This window comes from Rhopalosiphum padi, chromosome 2 (assembly GCF_020882245.1).
Source record: "Rhopalosiphum padi isolate XX-2018 chromosome 2, ASM2088224v1, whole genome shotgun sequence".
Lineage (NCBI taxonomy): Eukaryota > Metazoa > Arthropoda > Insecta > Hemiptera > Aphididae > Rhopalosiphum > Rhopalosiphum padi.
In genome coordinates, this window is record NC_083598.1 from 55231443 (window position 1) to 55251890 (window position 20448).

The 20448-nt window shown below is 26.3% G+C and overlaps 1 long non-coding RNA gene across 1 annotated transcript in view; it reads right to left on the reverse strand.

Annotated features, from left to right (window-relative positions):
- Positions 1-9000: 9000 nt before the first annotated feature.
- The window catches only part of LOC132922807 (uncharacterized), a 50789-nt gene continuing 39341 nt past the window's right edge, over positions 9001-20448 (reverse strand). The window contains exons 4-6 of the long non-coding RNA XR_009661051.1: positions 16050-16172; positions 15751-15972; positions 9001-10988 (exon numbers count right to left, since the gene is read on the reverse strand). This is a non-coding gene — a long non-coding RNA (uncharacterized LOC132922807). The remainder of the gene's footprint in view (positions 10989-15750; positions 15973-16049; positions 16173-20448) is intronic.

The following is a 20448-nucleotide window of genomic DNA, read 5'->3' on the forward strand; positions in this document are numbered from 1 at the left end:
TGACCTGTATGATATAAATAAGAGTACTTCTTAATGTATTCTTTTAAAATATAAAGTCTTTAGATTCGAACAAACTTAATTTGAAATAACATATTATATGTAACAATAAATACACAATTACAATATTAATGACTTCAGTGTATTCAAAATTTCAAAATTATATTCTAAGTAATAAATTAACCGGATTTGATACATTGTCGTTATTTGAACATAACTGATTATGAATTTTTTTCATTTAAGATAAATTATTAATCCATCCTAAAGTTGTAAAATATTAATGCATCGTATTCATCACCAAAACGTCAAACTTTGGATAACACGGATTTATAATTAAAATAGAACAAAATAAATAAACTACCTAGTACCTAATAATAATAAAAAAATAACATTTCTGTACAATATTTTTTTAAAATTAGTATTTAGTATAGGTATACTATATAATTATTATTCAAGTATTTTAGTCTTTAATATATTGTTCATTTATTCACAAATTCTTATTAGTTTAATAGAATAATATTTCATATAAAAAAGTTCTTAATGTTTAGCTGATTAATCATATTTTAACGTTTTTAACGAAGACTTGAATTTTTTTCAAGTTTGATTTTTTTCCTATCCCCAGAGTTGTAACTCAAATGTCCAAATAGGTCTTAAGAGAGTTTAATAGTAATTTTACCTTAAAATGTTAATAAAAAATAATTACCTTTGTATATTTATAAGAATTTATGGCTTAAGTAGGTATAAGATACTCACTGGGAATCTTTTATTAAATTTCCCAAACTTAAATATACTAATAAAAGTATTTATGAGTTTAAAACTACAGAATAGTTTTCAATATTTAGTGACTTCGATAAATTTCATCAACAACATTAATTGAAATACATATAAAAAAAAATTGTGTCTATGTATTTTTAATATTTTTATACAGATATAAAAACAACTTATGTGCGATGTTGTTTTAAATTTTCAAAAATTTTGATTAATCAAATATTTATTTATTAGCATTTATGTAAAAAAAAAAAAATCGAAAATATAAAATAATTCAAAATTTCTTATGTCTATAAATAACTCAAAATATTTTGAAAATGTTTTTGTATAATAAAAATGATATTATAAACATAAGTATCTATTGGAATGATTATTATTTTAAATACAAATATCTATCAAATATTGTTTGTGGAGAAATAGTCATTTTACGGGTTAATATCAAATTTATTAATAATTATTGAACTTAAAATGCTCATAAAAATGCTTCAATTGTCAACTTGAAAGGTAGTTTTTGTAGTAAATTGGATCTAATTGGTAATCAGAATTTCTTAAGTAAAAAAGTACTTTTACAAATTAATCAAGAAAAAACGAAAATATGATGCCATCAAAATCATTATTTATTTCTACTCAATTTAAAGGTAAAATGCAGTAGATAATTTAAATATTTTCAAAAGGTTTATAAAATAATTTTTTAGATTACAAATGTAATACCATCATAATATACATTTTTCTTGAACTATCGAAAATTCAAATTTTGACTTCTATGAACGATGACGATAATATATAATAATAATTTATCTTCAAATGATTTTTATTTTTATATTATTATTTAACAAATTTAACTATAGAAACTTGAACTATTTCACTATGATATTTTAAGTTATCATTTTCCATACACGATGGCATTTTAAATATTTAGACTAATTTTACACAATTTATAAGTATTTAAAATTTATTTTTTTTTTAAATATGTGTTGTCAACATATTTTATGCTCTATTAAAAAGCTTGAAAGTTGAATACGAAACACCTAAAAAACTATATTTGTTTCAATTTAAAAATATAAAAACACAAATACGCACAATTATTTTTTTAATCATAAAATATGATTATATTTTATAGATTATAAATGCTGATTTGATAGTCCCGACCACTGTTCTCGTATAAATATGTTTGTCGTTATTGTTTATTCGTCCACTAAACTATTATAAGTTATAATAGGTAGTTATAATTTATAACTAAATAATATTTAGACCATTCTGACATATCACATACATATCATATACTGTGACAATAATGATAATATATTAAAAAATAGTTTCAAAGATTTCACAAATTTCTACAAACATATTTTCGTTAACTTGAACCTGTTCACTGTGCTATGCATCATCACCCAATTCCCGGTATTTACAGCATTGGGCGCTGTCCTTTTTTAACGATGAGAAAAAAAAGTGACTAAACAAATATTAACTGTACAGTGTACATTAAAATCAGTTTTTTTATTTTAAATTTAGATTATTAGTAGGTATCAGATATATCTGGTAAATTATAATTTTTACCTATTGCGATAAGTTTTATGTTAAGCTAATTATTGTACAAAATAAGTATTTGTTTTTAGACACCGTATATAATGTACATTTAAGAATAATAGATGAAAAGATAATAATATAGATAATTTACGATTATATATTTATTAAATAGTTGAATACATCAAAATTCTGGCCTGGAAAACCACCCGAAGATTTAAAACGTATAAAGTATATTAATCTAAGTATGTATTTACTTTAATATATCTGGCCAAAGTTAATTAAGAAAAATAATGTTTTGTGCAAAATATAATCGCTTCTCACTATTTTTAGTATTTAGCTTTGCACATCAATTCAAAATGTCTAATAACCATTAGTCCGAGACCTTAAGTATTTATCTTGGTTAAAACTTAAGGAGTTCTTCTATAGACATGAACATTGCCCATCACTTTAATAGGAAAGTTTTCTCATGCGATAACTTCTCTCATCAGCCAAGCTCCTGCCGCTGGAATGCGTTCGATTGAAAACCCTGGAAAATTTCAACGGGGGAGGCAAGGTTGATAAAGGAAAGAGGATATATATATATATATATATTAACGTATGTGCGGAAGAGTGGTAAAGAGGTATATAGAAAGAGAGAAAACGATACTGAGACATATAAGTAGGAGAAAGATGGGACGGACGAGGGAGTGAGAGAGAACTGTGGGAGAAAGAGACTTTGACGGAAATGTCGTCAGAACTTTGTATAGAAAATTAAATCGCACGGTGTCTGTGGCGGTGGGCGGAAAGCAGGTCGGTAGCAGTGGAGCAGTGGATGGCATTTTCCATGATGGCTTCTTCTTAAAACCTACCCCACCGGTAGTCCGGGGGGTTGGTACGGTAAGGTGTTTGTCAAGGAAAGGGTGGAGCTCCCAAAGTATCTCCGGCATTCTTATTGGCCCAAAGAATTTCCACACGCACGCACACACACGCGCGCGCGCATACATACAAACACACACGCACACATTTACGCACTCGCATACGCACACACACAGAGCATATACGCGAGCGAGCTCAGTTCTATATAAGTATATACAATATACGTAAGCGAAGCACAAAACACACAGAGGGATGAGTTCTGCCGCTACACCCTCTCCCCACCCGTTCTAGTGGACGACGTGTTCCGGGCGTTTCGTGTTAAATTAGAATTTCCCGGAGCCACTGTCTTTTAGCTCTCTTGACGCGGCATACAATTTAATAATGCACGCTAAGACGGCTCGAAAGTAGACCCGCAGGGACCCTTTGTTCCTTCCGAATAATCTCGTATACCTTAATACAAAACCCGAAGACATACACCCTGCTCGCACTACCCCGCCAGCCGTTTGCTGAGCGGTGCGGACCCGGTACGTCAAAGTCCCACCACCCGGTCGGCACCACCACCACCACCGCCACTGTCGACGACGGCGTGCCCGGGAAGAAATTTGAATCGTATTCCTCTTCCGCCGACGCCCAAGGCTCCTTCGTACGAAGTCGCAGTCGTAGTATCTCGCGCCCGCTTCTAATTAATATTTTGCTCAGCGTGTTTTATCAAACGAGTCACTACCCCCCGTCCTCTCCCTTTACAGTACTTTATGGTAATACGAGATAATATACGCGCGCACCACAGCGAGTGTTTACCAACTTGCTGAATTATTAATAAAACGAAAAATGTATGATGTATTATAATATTATTTTAACGTTAAGGTAATATCTTTATTACGATATATATATATATATTAATAGAAAAACAGTCGAGAAAAATAATTAAATATTAAATACATCCAAAACAGTATCAAAATAGTAATATACAAATTTGACTTTTTTATTATATATTTTGATTAATTATATCAACAAGATAATTTGCGATTATTCATATAGGCATACAAAGATAAAGAATCATAATATAATTAATATTACCTAGGTAGCTAAATTGTAATATCTATAGTAGGTAATAAACCAATAACAATATTATCTGTATGCACAATGATGTAAGTGTATTTTCGTGTATACATTTTGTTATTAGATTTAAATTTTGAATTTGAAATCCAACTGCAATCAAATTTTATAACTCTATTGCTGTATTGTAGATTTCTAGTGTATTTTGTAATTAAGTATTTAGTAGGTATTAAGTAAGTGGAAACTATGAGTTAGTCTCTATTTTTAAGAATATTATGTAATTTATAATGTTATTCGTAAATCGTAAATCGTCATATTAATTTTCTATTAATACTATGTAATTATGTAGTATATTATTTTGAATTATTTTTATATTTTTAATATATTTTATTATTAATCAATATAATATTAAATCATGTATTATTTTTATTAACATACAATTCAATACATTGTATCATAGAATGGCACCACTAAGTTGTTGATATAATGGTATAAATGGTTTGAAGTAATAATATTTCTTCAAATGTGTATAAAAAATTATACCTGCATAATGGAAAAAGTTAATACACGTTATATATATGCTCTAAGTATTATATTATATTATTCCTATAGCTCAATAATAATAATAATAATTATATAATTATAATCATAATTATAAAAATTATATTTAAATTCCCCTGCTAATCTCCTCACGGTAGCCGGTAACACCTACCCCTTTGATTTTATATAACTTGTCTATTATCTTTATTATATACCTTAACACACTTTATAATTTTCTTATTATATTCATTTAAATACTATTAATTTTATGTATAATTTTTGTTATATTGTTTTTTTCTTGTTTACTAATTTGTTAATATCTTATGTAACATGTTTGAAATTGTAATAACACTTACGTCCGTATATTTTAATAAATAAATAAATAATAATGATTTTACGTAAAAATATTTCAATTTTTTTTTTTATTTAAATAAAATATGAATTTATGCTCAAACATTACAAACAATGAGATAATTTTTATTTGGCCATCCAGTGATATATTATACGTATTTTTTTATAATTTTATGTGTATATAATATACTTTAGGTATAGGTTTATTTGATAAGATTTGTAACACTAATCGATTTATTAAACGTATATATTATTATATATTAAATTTGTAACTTTGAGTAGATTAATTAATAATTTGTAATGTTTCGAGGCGAATTTATAAAATGATTCAATTTAAAATATATGTGCATAAGTTAACATACATGGATGGTTTTGCTCAGCCCTAAATGTTGACTTCAAATATTCAGATAAGCCATAATATAAGACATTTATATATAATAAATTTAGTCTGGGTTAGGTGCTTAGATATTATAGCTGGATGTAATAAATGCAATCTGCTATTCCTAATTCAGACTTATTCCAAGTGTAATGCCTAGCCACTTAGCTATTTAAAATCGGGAAAAAGTTGGAATTGCAGTTCTTAAGAATTTGAAGAGATTGAGGGTTGGATTTATTTAAAAAATAAATTCATTGACGTATTCTGTTATAGATATTAATATATTGTATACAATAGTATAATGTATTCTTGTACTGATTTAACAGAAGTGTGTATTGAAATACCAATCAACAAAAATCTAAATATCTAAATATCTATTAATGTATTTTATTCAATATACAGTTGTATAAATATGGAAATTTTAAAAAATATATTGTATTCCCCTTAAGACCATGTTTTTAAAAATAAAGGGACCATTTAAAAATGACAAGTTTGTAGTGGTCAACAAAAATAATGGTGAATAAATAAGGAGGGAAATGTGTATAATTTTAAAACCGCGTTGATCAAAGTCTCTTAACATAAATAATGAGTGTTCACTCATCAAAAACATGACTTACCTACTTAATGTCTGGCAGTGGATTGTTTTGCAGTATATATTATTAGATAATAATATAATATTAGATTTTCATAAGCATTATCTGACCGACATATGTAACCCCGACACCCCGTATATTGTTACAGCAAAAAAAAAAAATACGTCTTGCGGACGAACAATATTAATTTACTGAAGATATGACCGAACAAAACAAATTTTTTTTCAAATTTCGAATTCAAATTGTGATCGATTAAAACTTCTATAACTTATACAGTTACGTTATTTGCATCTTGTATGTGCATATCGTAATTATAGAACATTATTACCGTAACAGCCGAATAAAATTCGGTGTCACTGTCACTTATAAAGTGGAAAGAAGAAAAAAATAATTTTTTTTCGATAAAAGTGTTGATTAAAGAAAATATGCGTATTCAATCATTATCATACTTCATCGTATCATACTTCACACAATCATTTCTGTAGTATGCATCCTCCCATTTATGTGAAAATTTGGAGCTATCATTGGCCCCTACGATATAGTAAGAAAGTCGAATCAATAGTTATCAATTTAAATTATAAGAATTTTTATTATTATTACATTTATTTGATTTTTTTAATACGTTTTTGAAAATTTAATCTTATTAATAAGTAGAACACTATTATAGTTTGGGTTATGGCTTAATGTCAACGTACCAAGTTGGCAGGGGCCTAACTTTCAGGTAAAAATTACTCTGTGGAGTCGTGAGATGATTTGAAAATATTTAACATAAACTTGAAAATGTAGTATAATTTAGTAAATTTGTATAATGGATAATTTGATACTGGTTATGGCCACTGGAACAAAAATTTGTAAGGGTTTCGTAAAGTTATCCTTTCCTTAAAAGTTTTAAGTATTAAAAGTTTAGATAAGTGGAGTGTAGTGGTATAATAGGGATACTTCGCTAAATGTTGGTTCACTACTCCCCTTGTTTAAACTTTAAATACTTTTAACTAATAAAGTAAATATTCAAAATTTGATTTTAATAAATTAAAATCCTTCAAATAATATTTTGTTTTGAAATATGAAATTAAAATGTATGCCTAATTTAAAAAAAAAAGAAATAAAAAATATAACAGTAAAAATAGTAAAAATACATTTTTTCTTACAGTGCTACACGTGCTTATATATACTTGTTGAAGTTTCGCGTTACGATTTGTAACGTTGAAAAGTTAATAAACATACAAATGGATGGATATTTTGATAAATCAATAACTTATAATTTTATTTAGTCTGAAAAATAAAAAAAATATTTTAAAAATTGAATGTTAAAAATAAAAAAATAAAAAAATATTGTGATTTAGTTTCTTGCTTATGTTTTTAAATAACGAACTTTAAGATATATCATTAATTAATGGATGGTATAAGTCAGCTTATTTTTCTACTCAAATTTAAATGTTTTTTATCATATATTATTTAGTTTAATATTTAAGTTTATTGAATGTAAATTAAAATAAATATATAACTAGGTACTAAAAAATAGTAATTAATAATAAAAAATAGTATTTTTTTTACGTTTTACATGTATTTAAAGATAATCATTACATTAGTATTTAAAAATATATACTTTTAAATGTGCGTTATACTTAAATATAGTAACTTGTAAGAAATTTGTCCTTATATTAAAAAAAAAAAAATGTATATTATTGTATACCAGCTTAACTTAAACCAGAATATAAAATAATGAATGTAGTTTATACTCGTACATACAATATTTCGAATAGTCTGTGTTAATCTTTATTTTCAATAAGGTTGTTCATATAATCATATGGCATATGTTTTTACCATTCATATTTTGAATTGTATCCATAACGTACAACTTGTTATATTTATAATTATAATATAATATGTGTAGTTTTTGATATTAATTTACTTTTGGAATTTAAAACTATGAATATAAGGTTTTAAAAAAGTAATTTTTAAATATTTTTTCAACTCAACCAATTATTTTTTAAACCTTACGAGTTATTTGTCAAAATAACAATGCCATTAAAGAGTATTTTTCGCTGTAGTATATATTTAAAAATTTTTATTTTTAATATAATTGATTCAAAAGTATTTACGTAATTTTATTAATATTTAATTTAATATAAACGTTTTGTTTTGTAGTTTTGATTAGAATTTGTCAATACAATAAAAAATATAAATGATTAGGTCATACAATTTTTTAATAACAACACTTGTATACATAATATTAGGTATCATTAAACAAATTTGACACCTTTATACAATTTAGGTAGGTACTTAATATATTTTTTTTTCACTAATATCAATAAAAATAAAAAGTATTTAACGTTTCAATTATAATAAATTACAATTTGTTTTTAATTAAATTAATTTAAATCAATTAAAAAAATTAACTTTATAATATCGTCACTACTTGAATATTTGTCTATTTTCTTTGACTGTTAATTTGCATACCTACTGCATATTTGAGTAGGTAATAAAGCAAATAACTACATATTTAATAAATAGTTAATGAGCACTAGATTTAGCTATAACAGTCAATATTAATATTCTAATCAAACTATATTACATAGTTAATAAAATATGATGTATAGTTTGTGAACATTTAAGTAATATAAGTTTGAATACATTTTTTGTGATAGATGAACTTAAATAAAAATTAAATAATTAAAAGTATCTAGTATAGATTAATTAAAAGTTATATTTTAATTGAATATGTTATAAGTGTAAATGTCCACAATTTTTTTTTTTAATTGTGTGATAGTTATAAATACAACCAACTAAATACAAAATTCTTTTAAATTGAATTAAAATATATTTTTAAAGTATATTATTTGTAGTTTGAATAATGTATACAAGGTATTAATATTGCAGATTGAATTCATTAGATTTTTTAAATATAAATATTATGTGTAATAAAAAATCACTAAATATATATCATATTATATATATTAACTAGTTTTTTCATTATAATAATATACAAGTACTTATTAAGTAATTTAAATAAATAAATACAATATTTGTATTGTTTTAATTTTGATTACAATTTTTTAAACTATAGGTGCATAAATATAAGATTTGATTAAAAAAGTTATTTTATTATATAATTAAAGTTTTTAAGTTCAATCAGATCACAATAAAAAAAGAAATATTCACAGTGAATTTATATAAATTTTTAAGTATTTAAATTAAAATAATTTTATTATTATATAACTCTGATAATTTTTTTTAACATTTTTACATTTATTGAAAAAATGTGATGTTATGTGAGAAACAACTACACGTGTCTTATTGTAATGAGATGCCATTATTCAGTTTTATTTGCAATTTAAATTTGTATTAATGTGTCAATAATAACGAATGCTATGTCTCTGTGAATATTTTCTTTTACACTTCTAAAATATATTGATTTTTTTTTAAATATTTCGTAAGCCTCTAGTTCTTATAAATTGTCTTCTTTTTATAAAATATGTATTAAAACAGAGATTTTAAAAACCTACTCATTACACACAGATATAAATTACAAAGTAATCCAATAATCAGGAATAATTTACAATAAACGATTAAGAAAAGTCAATATTCTCAATATTATTGGTTTGTGTTGTATACTATATAGGCATTACAATTTTCATTTTAATGAAACATAATAGTTTTATTTAAATATTATATTACACTCCATACTTTACATTAAAGGTAACAAAATAGAGATAATACTGTATTACATTGGTTTAAAACAGGATATTATATCAATATTCAGTATCAGTTATTACTGTTATTAGTTCTATTTGTATTATACAGATAGCCATGACAAAAATACAATTTTATACATAGAAAATAATATAGTGTATTAATGATGTAAAATTTTTTATTAAACCCAATATAATCTAACGGAATTTTGTGACATTTGATGACTGAATTGGAAGTTTAAATCTTTTACATGGTATAAGAGTTTTAATTATTATTTAATTATTTTGTTTAATTTTTTTACTATTGATGCATATACGTACATGTTTCATTATTCCATTTCAGTATATTTAGTATTAAATACAATAAACATAATATATAGGCTAAATGAGTTGTTGCTTAAAATTGAAATTATTTAAAAAAACATTATGATAATTGATAGTTAGCTATCTATTTATTATTACTACTAATATATTTTGTTAAAAGCACGTTATTTGACATGTGTTGTATTCGTCTTACAACGATCAACACACTGAATTTGTGTTCATAAAAAACAATTTTGTGTTGTTATTTATTTTATTAGCTTGAAAGATGATTAATTGTGCGAGTTGAGCTATAATTTTAATGCGAACTGTGATCATTTTAAAATTGTAATATTTTATACGATTAATAATATATTAATAAAAACTTAAAATATGCCCTAGATAATTATATTTTTAACTTTAAGTTTAATAATAGAGCAATTGTTTAAAATACTAAAATTATCAATTTAAAATTTGTTATATTTAATTTTTATAGTACGGATACAACAAATGTGGGGTTGTGGTGTTCTCTTGTTATGGCATATGGTAACTAAATAATATTTTCAATTTATCGACTTATAAATTAATATCATACACAACTCGAGTATAATATGTATGGATCCATTTTAATTAAACACAATAAATAATTAGTAATATTATCAAATTCACTCGCTAGCTGTCGAGTCAAATATGATGGTCATTATTTTTTTTATAGGTGGTCATTCATTTTTATACAATACTGAGGAACGATGTTTTGTCATAATAAATAATATAATAATAGCTGTAACGAATAATTTAAAGTTCTACGTTTATTAGCAGCATCAGCTTTTAACGAGTGTTCTGATTGCGGGAGATGGCGATGTCCTCGATCGTTCTGCTCGCGACGCATCACGCAGATGGCAGCACACAATGATATTGCCGGTTTACTGATTCCTGAAAGTAAAATAAATTTATATAATTTTCTTGTCTGTTTTTTGACCATTTAAAGTCCATAACAAAGTCCTTAAGTAAAAAGATCAAAATTGTATTAAAAAAAAAAAAATTATAAAATGGGTAATATTATACTATGTTTTATAACTAAAGTATATGCACTCGGCGGCGCCCATCGAGTTTTATATCGGACATATTCGAACTCGCATAAAACCAATTTATCGTAATTGTTTCATGACAATTAAGGTATGTACTGTTTAAGGCTGACGTGTAAAAATATTAAATAATATTACGATTTATATATAAGTAATACTATACTGTTAAACCCAATAAACCATAATATGGTAATATTATTAAATAAATATGCGAATATTATACAGAGTATTGCCTGCGCGATATAAGATAGCAATTTTATAAAAGTTCGGATAATTCACGGGTCACGCCGTTAAGGTCGCCCCGATCGAATTCGTTTCGTTTTTAGGAGACACATTGCGATTCGACGATCCGTAGTTTGCCGCGGTCCGCATACTTCACTATAATATGAGTGTATGTGACACTAGACAATAATTATTGAACCATTCTATATTATAGCCATTCGTGTATTACTCAATAACGGCCAGACTTCCGACGGGGCGAATAGACAAATGTTACGACTTATTACGATGCACAATAATAAAATTACCACAGACTAGCTACGTACACGATATTCAAGCGTAATTTTTTTTGATCAACAGCCCACGTAATTATTTATGTCGACGACGAGACTCGTCTCTTAAAAAGGTTTATATACGTATAATATATGGAATATACGATTTAGGTACATACAAATAGATTTTTTTTTAAATCGCTAATTTTACACAATTTTACATACTTTTGCCTGAAATTATATTTATAGTATATTAATATCTTCTAAAAACGTTTCAACGGCTCCATTAGTATAGGTACAAGGACAACATAGGTAATATTTACATATTCAAAAGTAATTTTATCGGCACCTAAAACAATGATTACTATTATTTATTTTTGAAAATAATATTTTATTTACATATTGTTAAGTCATTCTGCGTCGAGATTTGAAACTAAGAATGTATATATTATATTTTTGTTTAAAAAAGTACAAAACTTCGAAAATAGAAATAAATTTGATTTGTTTCTTAAAAATGTTATGTTGTAGATTGTAACGAATATAGTTGAGTGGAAGTGTAAAAATATTTACAAACAATTTACATTTGTCGAGTAAATTATTGTCTAGTTATCTTGTATTTATATATTATTGATACACACATATCAAATGTCATTAAATATTATTTTTGATATGCGTCATATTTAAAAATGTTTGTCATTTATAGAAGTATATCAAGTTCACTTGATTTTTAAGACGTACATTTAAAATTACTTCTTCGGAATCAATAACCTGTAACCACTTATTCATAGATGGAAAGCAATTTTAACTCCTTGAGACGATTCTAATAAATAACGTTAAATTATGATGTAATTAATAATAAGTTAATTAATAAATTTATTCATTACTTAAGTCATCGTGTTTTTATTTCATAGGTTTTAAGTAGGTATATCGAATATTAATACATGAAAATTAATTTTTTAATTTGAAGTTTTGACTGTCATATTTTTAGTTCAACAATAATACTTAAATTATCAAAGTTAAGGTAAAATGTTGCAAAACAATTTTTTAAAATGGTCAGTACTCGACGAAAAAAAATATAAAAAAATACAGCGAATAAAAAAAATATTTAATAATTATTACAAAATATATATTATTTGCCACTTACTAAGAGCATGAAAAACACTAGTCTTGTTAAAATAACTAGTTAATTATGATTATAAAAAAATTGACGATAGGAGGAGATTCGTCCCTAGCACCTCTACTCACCTCATCACGAGAATACTCAATATGCTCAAATCAAACAATACGTGTTTTAACGTAGTAGTATAGATGCATGTTTATGAATAGATCCTATGATATACGTAGGCCCCTACTTAATTTTATAAACATCTTTTAATGTCATAGAGGAATCTATGGGTGAAGAATTTTTGTAAATTTTAAACATTAATGAAAAATGTATCTAAGAATAGTTTTAGAATTGTTAATGACATGCATGCAAAAATGTTTTTAAGATAAATTAATATTATAGAATCAGCGAATATAACATATTAATATCTAAGTGCTGTAGTAGTCAAGTTTTCCATTTCAATAATTATAGGAACTCTCTTAGTCTTTTCTATACTATAAGACAACTACGTTTAATGTGCGGCGGAAACTTCTGTGCGTTTCTTCAATGCGGTTGCACGGCAGTATTGTGAGCTCTAAATTAAGGCGAGAAAACGTTTTAATTAAACTCGGACAATAATTTTAAGGTTTTTGCAGTTACGAAATACGATCGATTTCATACAACTTTGTTAATAATGTACAAAATATTAGTTGTTTCTAAAAAAATAAAGATGCACTTTATGATTGAAAATTAATATATTATGAGAAATTACAAACAGTTATTGAAATTAAATACTAAACTAAAATACTATGTAGAATAACATACTGTATAATACTCGTAATAGTAATATAGATTAATTACCTATACAAAATAAAATTATGCATTTTAGATTACCAATAAAGTGTTCTTTCTTAATTTTTATAATTAATTTCTATTAATACTTTGCCGGATAGATTGTTTAAAATTGAGTCTAAATGATATTATAATTTTCCGATTTTATTAAAAGTATTTGCATGACTGAAAATATTATCGACAACTGTTGATTCGTTTTTACAAAATGTCACGGGGAGTGGTAATAAATAACCGGACTCGGCTCTAAATCATTATTCGATACAAAGATTTATCATTGTCTTAAAATGTTATAACACTGCGTGCGTAACCTGCGTCTTCGAGGTGAACGACGCGAAGTAAATCTAGTGACCAACGCTTATTAGTAATCTCAAGACAGTTTTTTGATCAGCATTTTTTCCCTCTTACATTCACGGATTAAAATTATAGGTGTAAATATATTTTTTTAGAAGTCAAGTCTATTATATTCCCAGAAAATCGATGGCAATATCTACAATGTCCCGTTAGGATCATACAAAGAGCACAACAGATGTACCATTTACATAAGCATTAACGATTTTAATTATGGCAACGGTCGCGAATCAACGATCTACTTGTTTCGTTGTGGCAATCAGCAGATGTTGCGAGGGTGTAAATATCTTTACCCCGCATTTGGTCAGCCGAACTGTTTAGCGGTAAGTGCGTAAAATGTTGTAATAACAACACCAACGACGACGGAAATTGGTAGTTAGCAACGTAAAATACGATAAACGAAAAATTGTTTCGACTCAGTTTTGAGGCGTAAAATAAACGGTATGACGTATAAACGTGTGTAAAGCACGTAGTGTCGATGTGTAAAAACAATATTAAGAAAAAGGATCAGCTTATCAACATTTGCAAGACACGCAAATAAATTAAAATCGATTGTAAAAGGTGTTGTTTTATCCATTCGTAATATTGTTTAATCATATATATATATAAATATAAATGTTATAAATATATTATCTTTAAATTTTTAAATCGATTGTTTTCGGTCGGACGAACAGGTCGCGAGTGTTGTCAAACATTGCGGGTTGACAAACGTATAGGTCCAACGACTAAGTCCAATTGCACAAATAGATTTGTGTACTAAAATAAGTCATTTTTTTTATTGTACATTATATCTATTTATTTATAAAAAACATTCTTTATCTATAGTCGTGTAAATCACTATGAATTTTTAATTAGTGCATCAGTGCGGCTATTGGACAATAATATATTTAAATTTATTTGTGATTTCAAAATGTTCCTAATAGATTTTCACTATACCCAATCAATATTAAATTCTCCGACTGACGTCAATTTTTTGTTTTTGTATATCACATACACATACAACATTAAACAGAGTCGCACTTTGGACTTTGGTCGTCAATCATTTGGACACAGTCGATCGGACTCAATGAGGTCCGCGAACGAACCGCTTTTGCACTTATTGGTCCGTATATATATATATATATATATATATATATATATAGTGTGCAATGGGTTCTGTAATGCGTCTCTGCATTTCGTCTCGGTCGACGTTCATTTGTTATATCCGTCGTCGTCCGCAGTGCCAGCACACGGCGTACGCGATCGAAACGGATTTTTGATCGCATTCCCGTGCTCCGGGCGATTGCTTCGCCGCCGCCGTAACAAAATAATATACTGCCGACCGTTATCGCGGCGACGAGTCCGCGACGATGTAAACCATTATCGTTTTAACGTCATATAATGTGCACGGGCGACCGTCCCTGCCGGCTCCGCCACACCGCGACCGCCGACGTCGTGGCGATTATATTATTTTCACACGACGATCCGCGTCGCCACCGGTCTCGCGTTAATTCGTTAATTTTCCGACTCATCGCCACCCGTTTCCCAAGTAGGTATCCTCCACACGTATATTTGCACACATATTATATATATAAACGTATTATAGTCGCGCGCAGATTCGGTCCTTAATCGCCGTTCGCGGTGTCGGACGATTGAGTTCAGCAAACGACGACACGTCGTCGGGATACGGTTTAAAATATATTATTATAATACATTACGATGACGTTTTAGGTCTTTCTGTGTGTGTGTGTGTGTGTGTGTGTATATACACGAACGAACCACTGACGACGCATTTAAACGACCATTATATTGTTATTATCTACTGCATTATACTCTATACGTGTATATATACATACCGGCCCGATGCAGTGAACCGCGCGCGGCTATAATTGTCGGAGAAATAATATTGTCATTTGTTATTATATAGTCGCAGAGGATTCTGTCGTCGACCTGTGCAAATCGCTATATTATAATATATATATATATTATATATAATATTATTGTACTGCAATCAAACGCCGCCGCCGCCGCCGCAAGATTCTCGTCTCGCCATCATCTCCGTGCTTCGGGCGCGGTTCCTATATAGACATTGTTATGATATCGTACAAATATTATTTACGTCGTTGTCGTTAATATTCTATACTAGGGTACATACAACTATTAAAATGTGCAATATTTTAGAGCCACAGATTTTGTTTCTTCTCGTTTGGATGTGAATGAAATCATTACGGATGCAAAAGATTTTTATTTTCGTTGACAATTTGACACTATTCATGTTCTAAAAAAAAAAAAGATAAATAAATAAAAAAATTATTTTATTAATTACGCATAAACATCATTTTTTCTATTAACAATTAATTAAATGCAATTTCAACTTTTGTAAGTGTAAGCGTACTTAAAGAATTTGTTTTTAAATATTAATTATTTAACACCATCATATGACATATCATGTTGCGACACAAAACAATTTTTTTTCACTTGAGGCCAACCCTTTTTTACTGCAAATTTTAAAGCAGATTTTTTTTTATGGCAATATAATATTATATCTAAATCAAAATGAGAACGAAGTTTCTGAGTTATTAAAACATTTTACATACTCACTCGAAAAAACTATAAAATAAAATATGATATATTAAATATAGTACCTATCTATAACCATTATACTAGGAAAATTTTTACAATATAGTATATACGGTATGTTATCGTTATGTGTCCAACTCACAAATGGATAATCATATAGCAAAATATTCACTTTTAGTAGTTTCAATTTTGTATTTTAGAATTAAAAATAAGATGAAATTGTTCTATATTATTAATGGTATAAACATAATTATCTTGGATCTCTCGATTGCTTTTCATAGTATTTTAACTTTTAAACTAGTTATGGACACAAGTATTTCACATACATACTTACTATTTACATTATAACTCGTATAAATATTAAAATATTGTAAAAAACCAACGGTAAAACCCAAATAATATCCTCACCTTTATTATTGATATTTTGTCAATTTACTTTATTTAAGCTAACAATACATTAAATTAGAATTTATAAACGTAAATGTAGGTATATTTTAAGGCTTAAGCATTATTAAGATAGAAACTCAATATATCCAGATATGGTACAATGTTCTACGATTAAAAATATTTAGTCATAAAAAAAAAAATTTAATATACAGCATATACAGCTATTTTTTTTATTAAACAATACTCTTCATCTCAAAATCTATAAACGTTTTTGAAAATATTGTTTTTATATAATTTCTACTTGAAATAAAAAAATATTTTTTATAGTTATAATTGTAATGTTTTTAAATACTTAAAACTTAAAATTTCGATTTTTTAGAATGTTGTGTATACAAATTCTCCGAAAAATATTTCGCTCCAGAATATGAAATTGTAAATGTATATTTTTATTCAAAAAAGTAAAACTTAAAAAAATTATCACGATAAAAAATCATAAAAAAATATGTTTTTTTATTTTGACTAGATATTATGTATAAACCAAAATGTATGCATAAAAAGCGCAATAAATAATGTTTTTAATCGGTCAAAGATAATTCGATAATTATGTATGAAAATAGCTATATGAAAATCTATTGTTAATTATACCTTTAAGCTTAGTGAAATGTTATAGTAAGCTATTTCCATAATATTCAACATAAAATTTCTTATTGAAATTATTTGTATACTAACTTTAGTTTTTTGCGACTTTATTATATTCATCTATGTTTCACTATTTATGCAAATGGTTATGCAAATGCTTAAGTGTCGAACCCTGAATTTATAACGGACGATTGAAAATGAGTTCATAAGTAGGTATAGTGTATGCAGATCTACTCTCAATAGTATTATATTATTGTACAATATTCGATATAGCGTATGATATATAATATGAAAGCGCGCGATATAGAACACGGGACGTTCGAAGAAATTTCTAAAGTATTCCTCTAAAATAATAATTGAAAATCCCTCTAGCGTTTCGTAAAGTTTTCACTATATAAAGGGTATTCCGCTGTGTATGGTAACTGTTATACACAACTTCTCATCCGACAGTTCAAAAGTTTTGTAATATTTTCGATATTCGAATTTCTCTCGGAGAATGCCTATGCAATATAGCATGTATCGTAATAATAATACGCAAGTACACGTTACAATATAATAGCATAAATACAAATTACCTTTTATGTAGCCGTATGAAATAATTTACAAGAAATAGCATTAAGATGTATGATAAAATATATACTGCTGGAAGGTAATCGATATTATTGATAGAAATATGATTTCAATATGATTATTATGTGAGATGCGTAGGCCTGTAATATAGAATTTCACTTTGTTGACATAATTTCGAACATGCAATGATTATTAATATATATATATGTATGACGCAATTGAATAGACATAACTATAAATGCTATTAATTCAGTTTATATCAAAAAGCCTTAGTTTGTTCATAATAATATTGCATTGAATTTAATTTAAGATTATGCAGTTTAGTCATTATTGTTATAAGATAGGTACGTACCTATATTAACTGCTAATATATCAAAGAGGCTAGTCTCTATTACTTACATTTAAACAAAGCATTTTGTATATTATACGGATGATATTTTCTTCGATAAGTACTATATATATAGACGTGCAGGTTACAGTGCAATATGATGTATTGCAGTATACTCGTAATGCTCGTATTTATCGTAAATGTTGTTTGTGCACCAACACCAGTTAAAAAAATATAAACAAATCTAATTAAAAAAAAAAAATAGAGTAACCACACAATGCAAAGCGAAGAAGGGCTATTCATTGTTCAACAATAAAATCTGTTAGGAACAAAAAAAAAACACAGGAAAGGGGAGAGGAATAGAGTACTAATTTACGACCACCGGCCATTTGGGTATCACCTGTTGTTGTTATTGTTGTTTTTACCAATCTGTTTTCTACGGTATAGTTTGAAAAGTATGGTAAAGGTTTATATGGACTTTGGATAAATTTACCCCAGTTTACTGCAATTATAGTTTTAATCTAAAATTAAGTTTCAACCGTATTTTATTTGGTATCATTTGCATAAATATAGTTTTTATAAAATATATTTTTAATAGTTATTTTTTTTAAATTTTGATCTGAGGTGCGTGAATCGAATAATTAATTAATTTGTGTTAGTAATATGATATTTGTTTATTTATTTTTTAAATATTATGTACAGGTAAAATATTCCAACGAAATAAGATTATTAATTATGTAAATGGAACATTTGAAATATAGAAATAATTTACATTAAGTTCCTATAAATAACTATAAACAATAATGAATAAAAATAAATCAGGTATGAACAGTTTAAAAAATGTTCTTAATATAAATATTGAGAGATATAATGGTACTAAATTTAAGACTAAAAAAATCAATTGGTACATAATTATAATGATTCATTAGTTTATAAGAGCAGATAATGCATAATAATTAGATTTAGGTTATATATGTTGATATAGAATGTCTTTGGATATTGTATAATGCCTTCAACGCAATACCTAATGTTATTGTACAAAATTTATCTTCATCTAACTTAAAGAAGAATTTATCACAAGTTATTCTGATTAAATGAATGCATTAAATATAAAGTATGATCGAAATGATTTTCTATAGCACAAAGTCAATTATTAATATCTACAATTATCGGGGACTCAATTTTGTTTATAATTTAATAAATCTAAATGTATCTATTATTACTTTTTGAATAGGTGTTCAATTATTAAGTTTAAATTTGTATTAATATAATAATAAAATAAGATTAATTAAATTCAGCGTTCCTTTGTTTACATAATAATATTTACTTACTGTATGTATGAAGGAACTACAAAGCCAAAAGCTGATAAAGCTATAATTTTTGTTTATACAAATTAAATTCTATGTGCTACGATTTACAAGTAGACCCACGTCAAAATTAACTGTAAATGATTATGCCAATTTGAAAATAATATTATATAAAATATGTGTTATTGACAAAATTATATTAGTCATTATATAAGACCGTTATTTTTAAAACTACTGAAATATATGATTAAGTATTTTATTTGTATTTTTATAAGCAATGTATGTGAATAAAATAAAATATATTTGAATGTATAATATGTTCAATAAATTTAAATGTTTTACTTGGGATATTTGTTATCTATACATAGGTGTTAAATAAAATACATTAATATTTCTGATGGGTTTATTTTGGACTACAATAAATCACAGCATCCAATGATTTCGTTTTTCTAAATGTTTAACAAAAAATGAAAATTTAAACTATAAGTGTTTAAATTTGAATTAATTATATTATAATTGGGATATTAAAATTGTTATTAATGATCCAAAGAGACAGTGCCATGACTAACTGGCATACCACTAATATAACTACCACAATGATTTTTACAAATCGGCGGTAACCAGCAAATATACACAAATGGATTTTAAACGTTGGATCGACTCTTAACCTAACATACGAATTATTAAAATATGTCAATTGTTATTTTATAAATGTTTGGTTAATTTTAATTCGTGTTACAGAG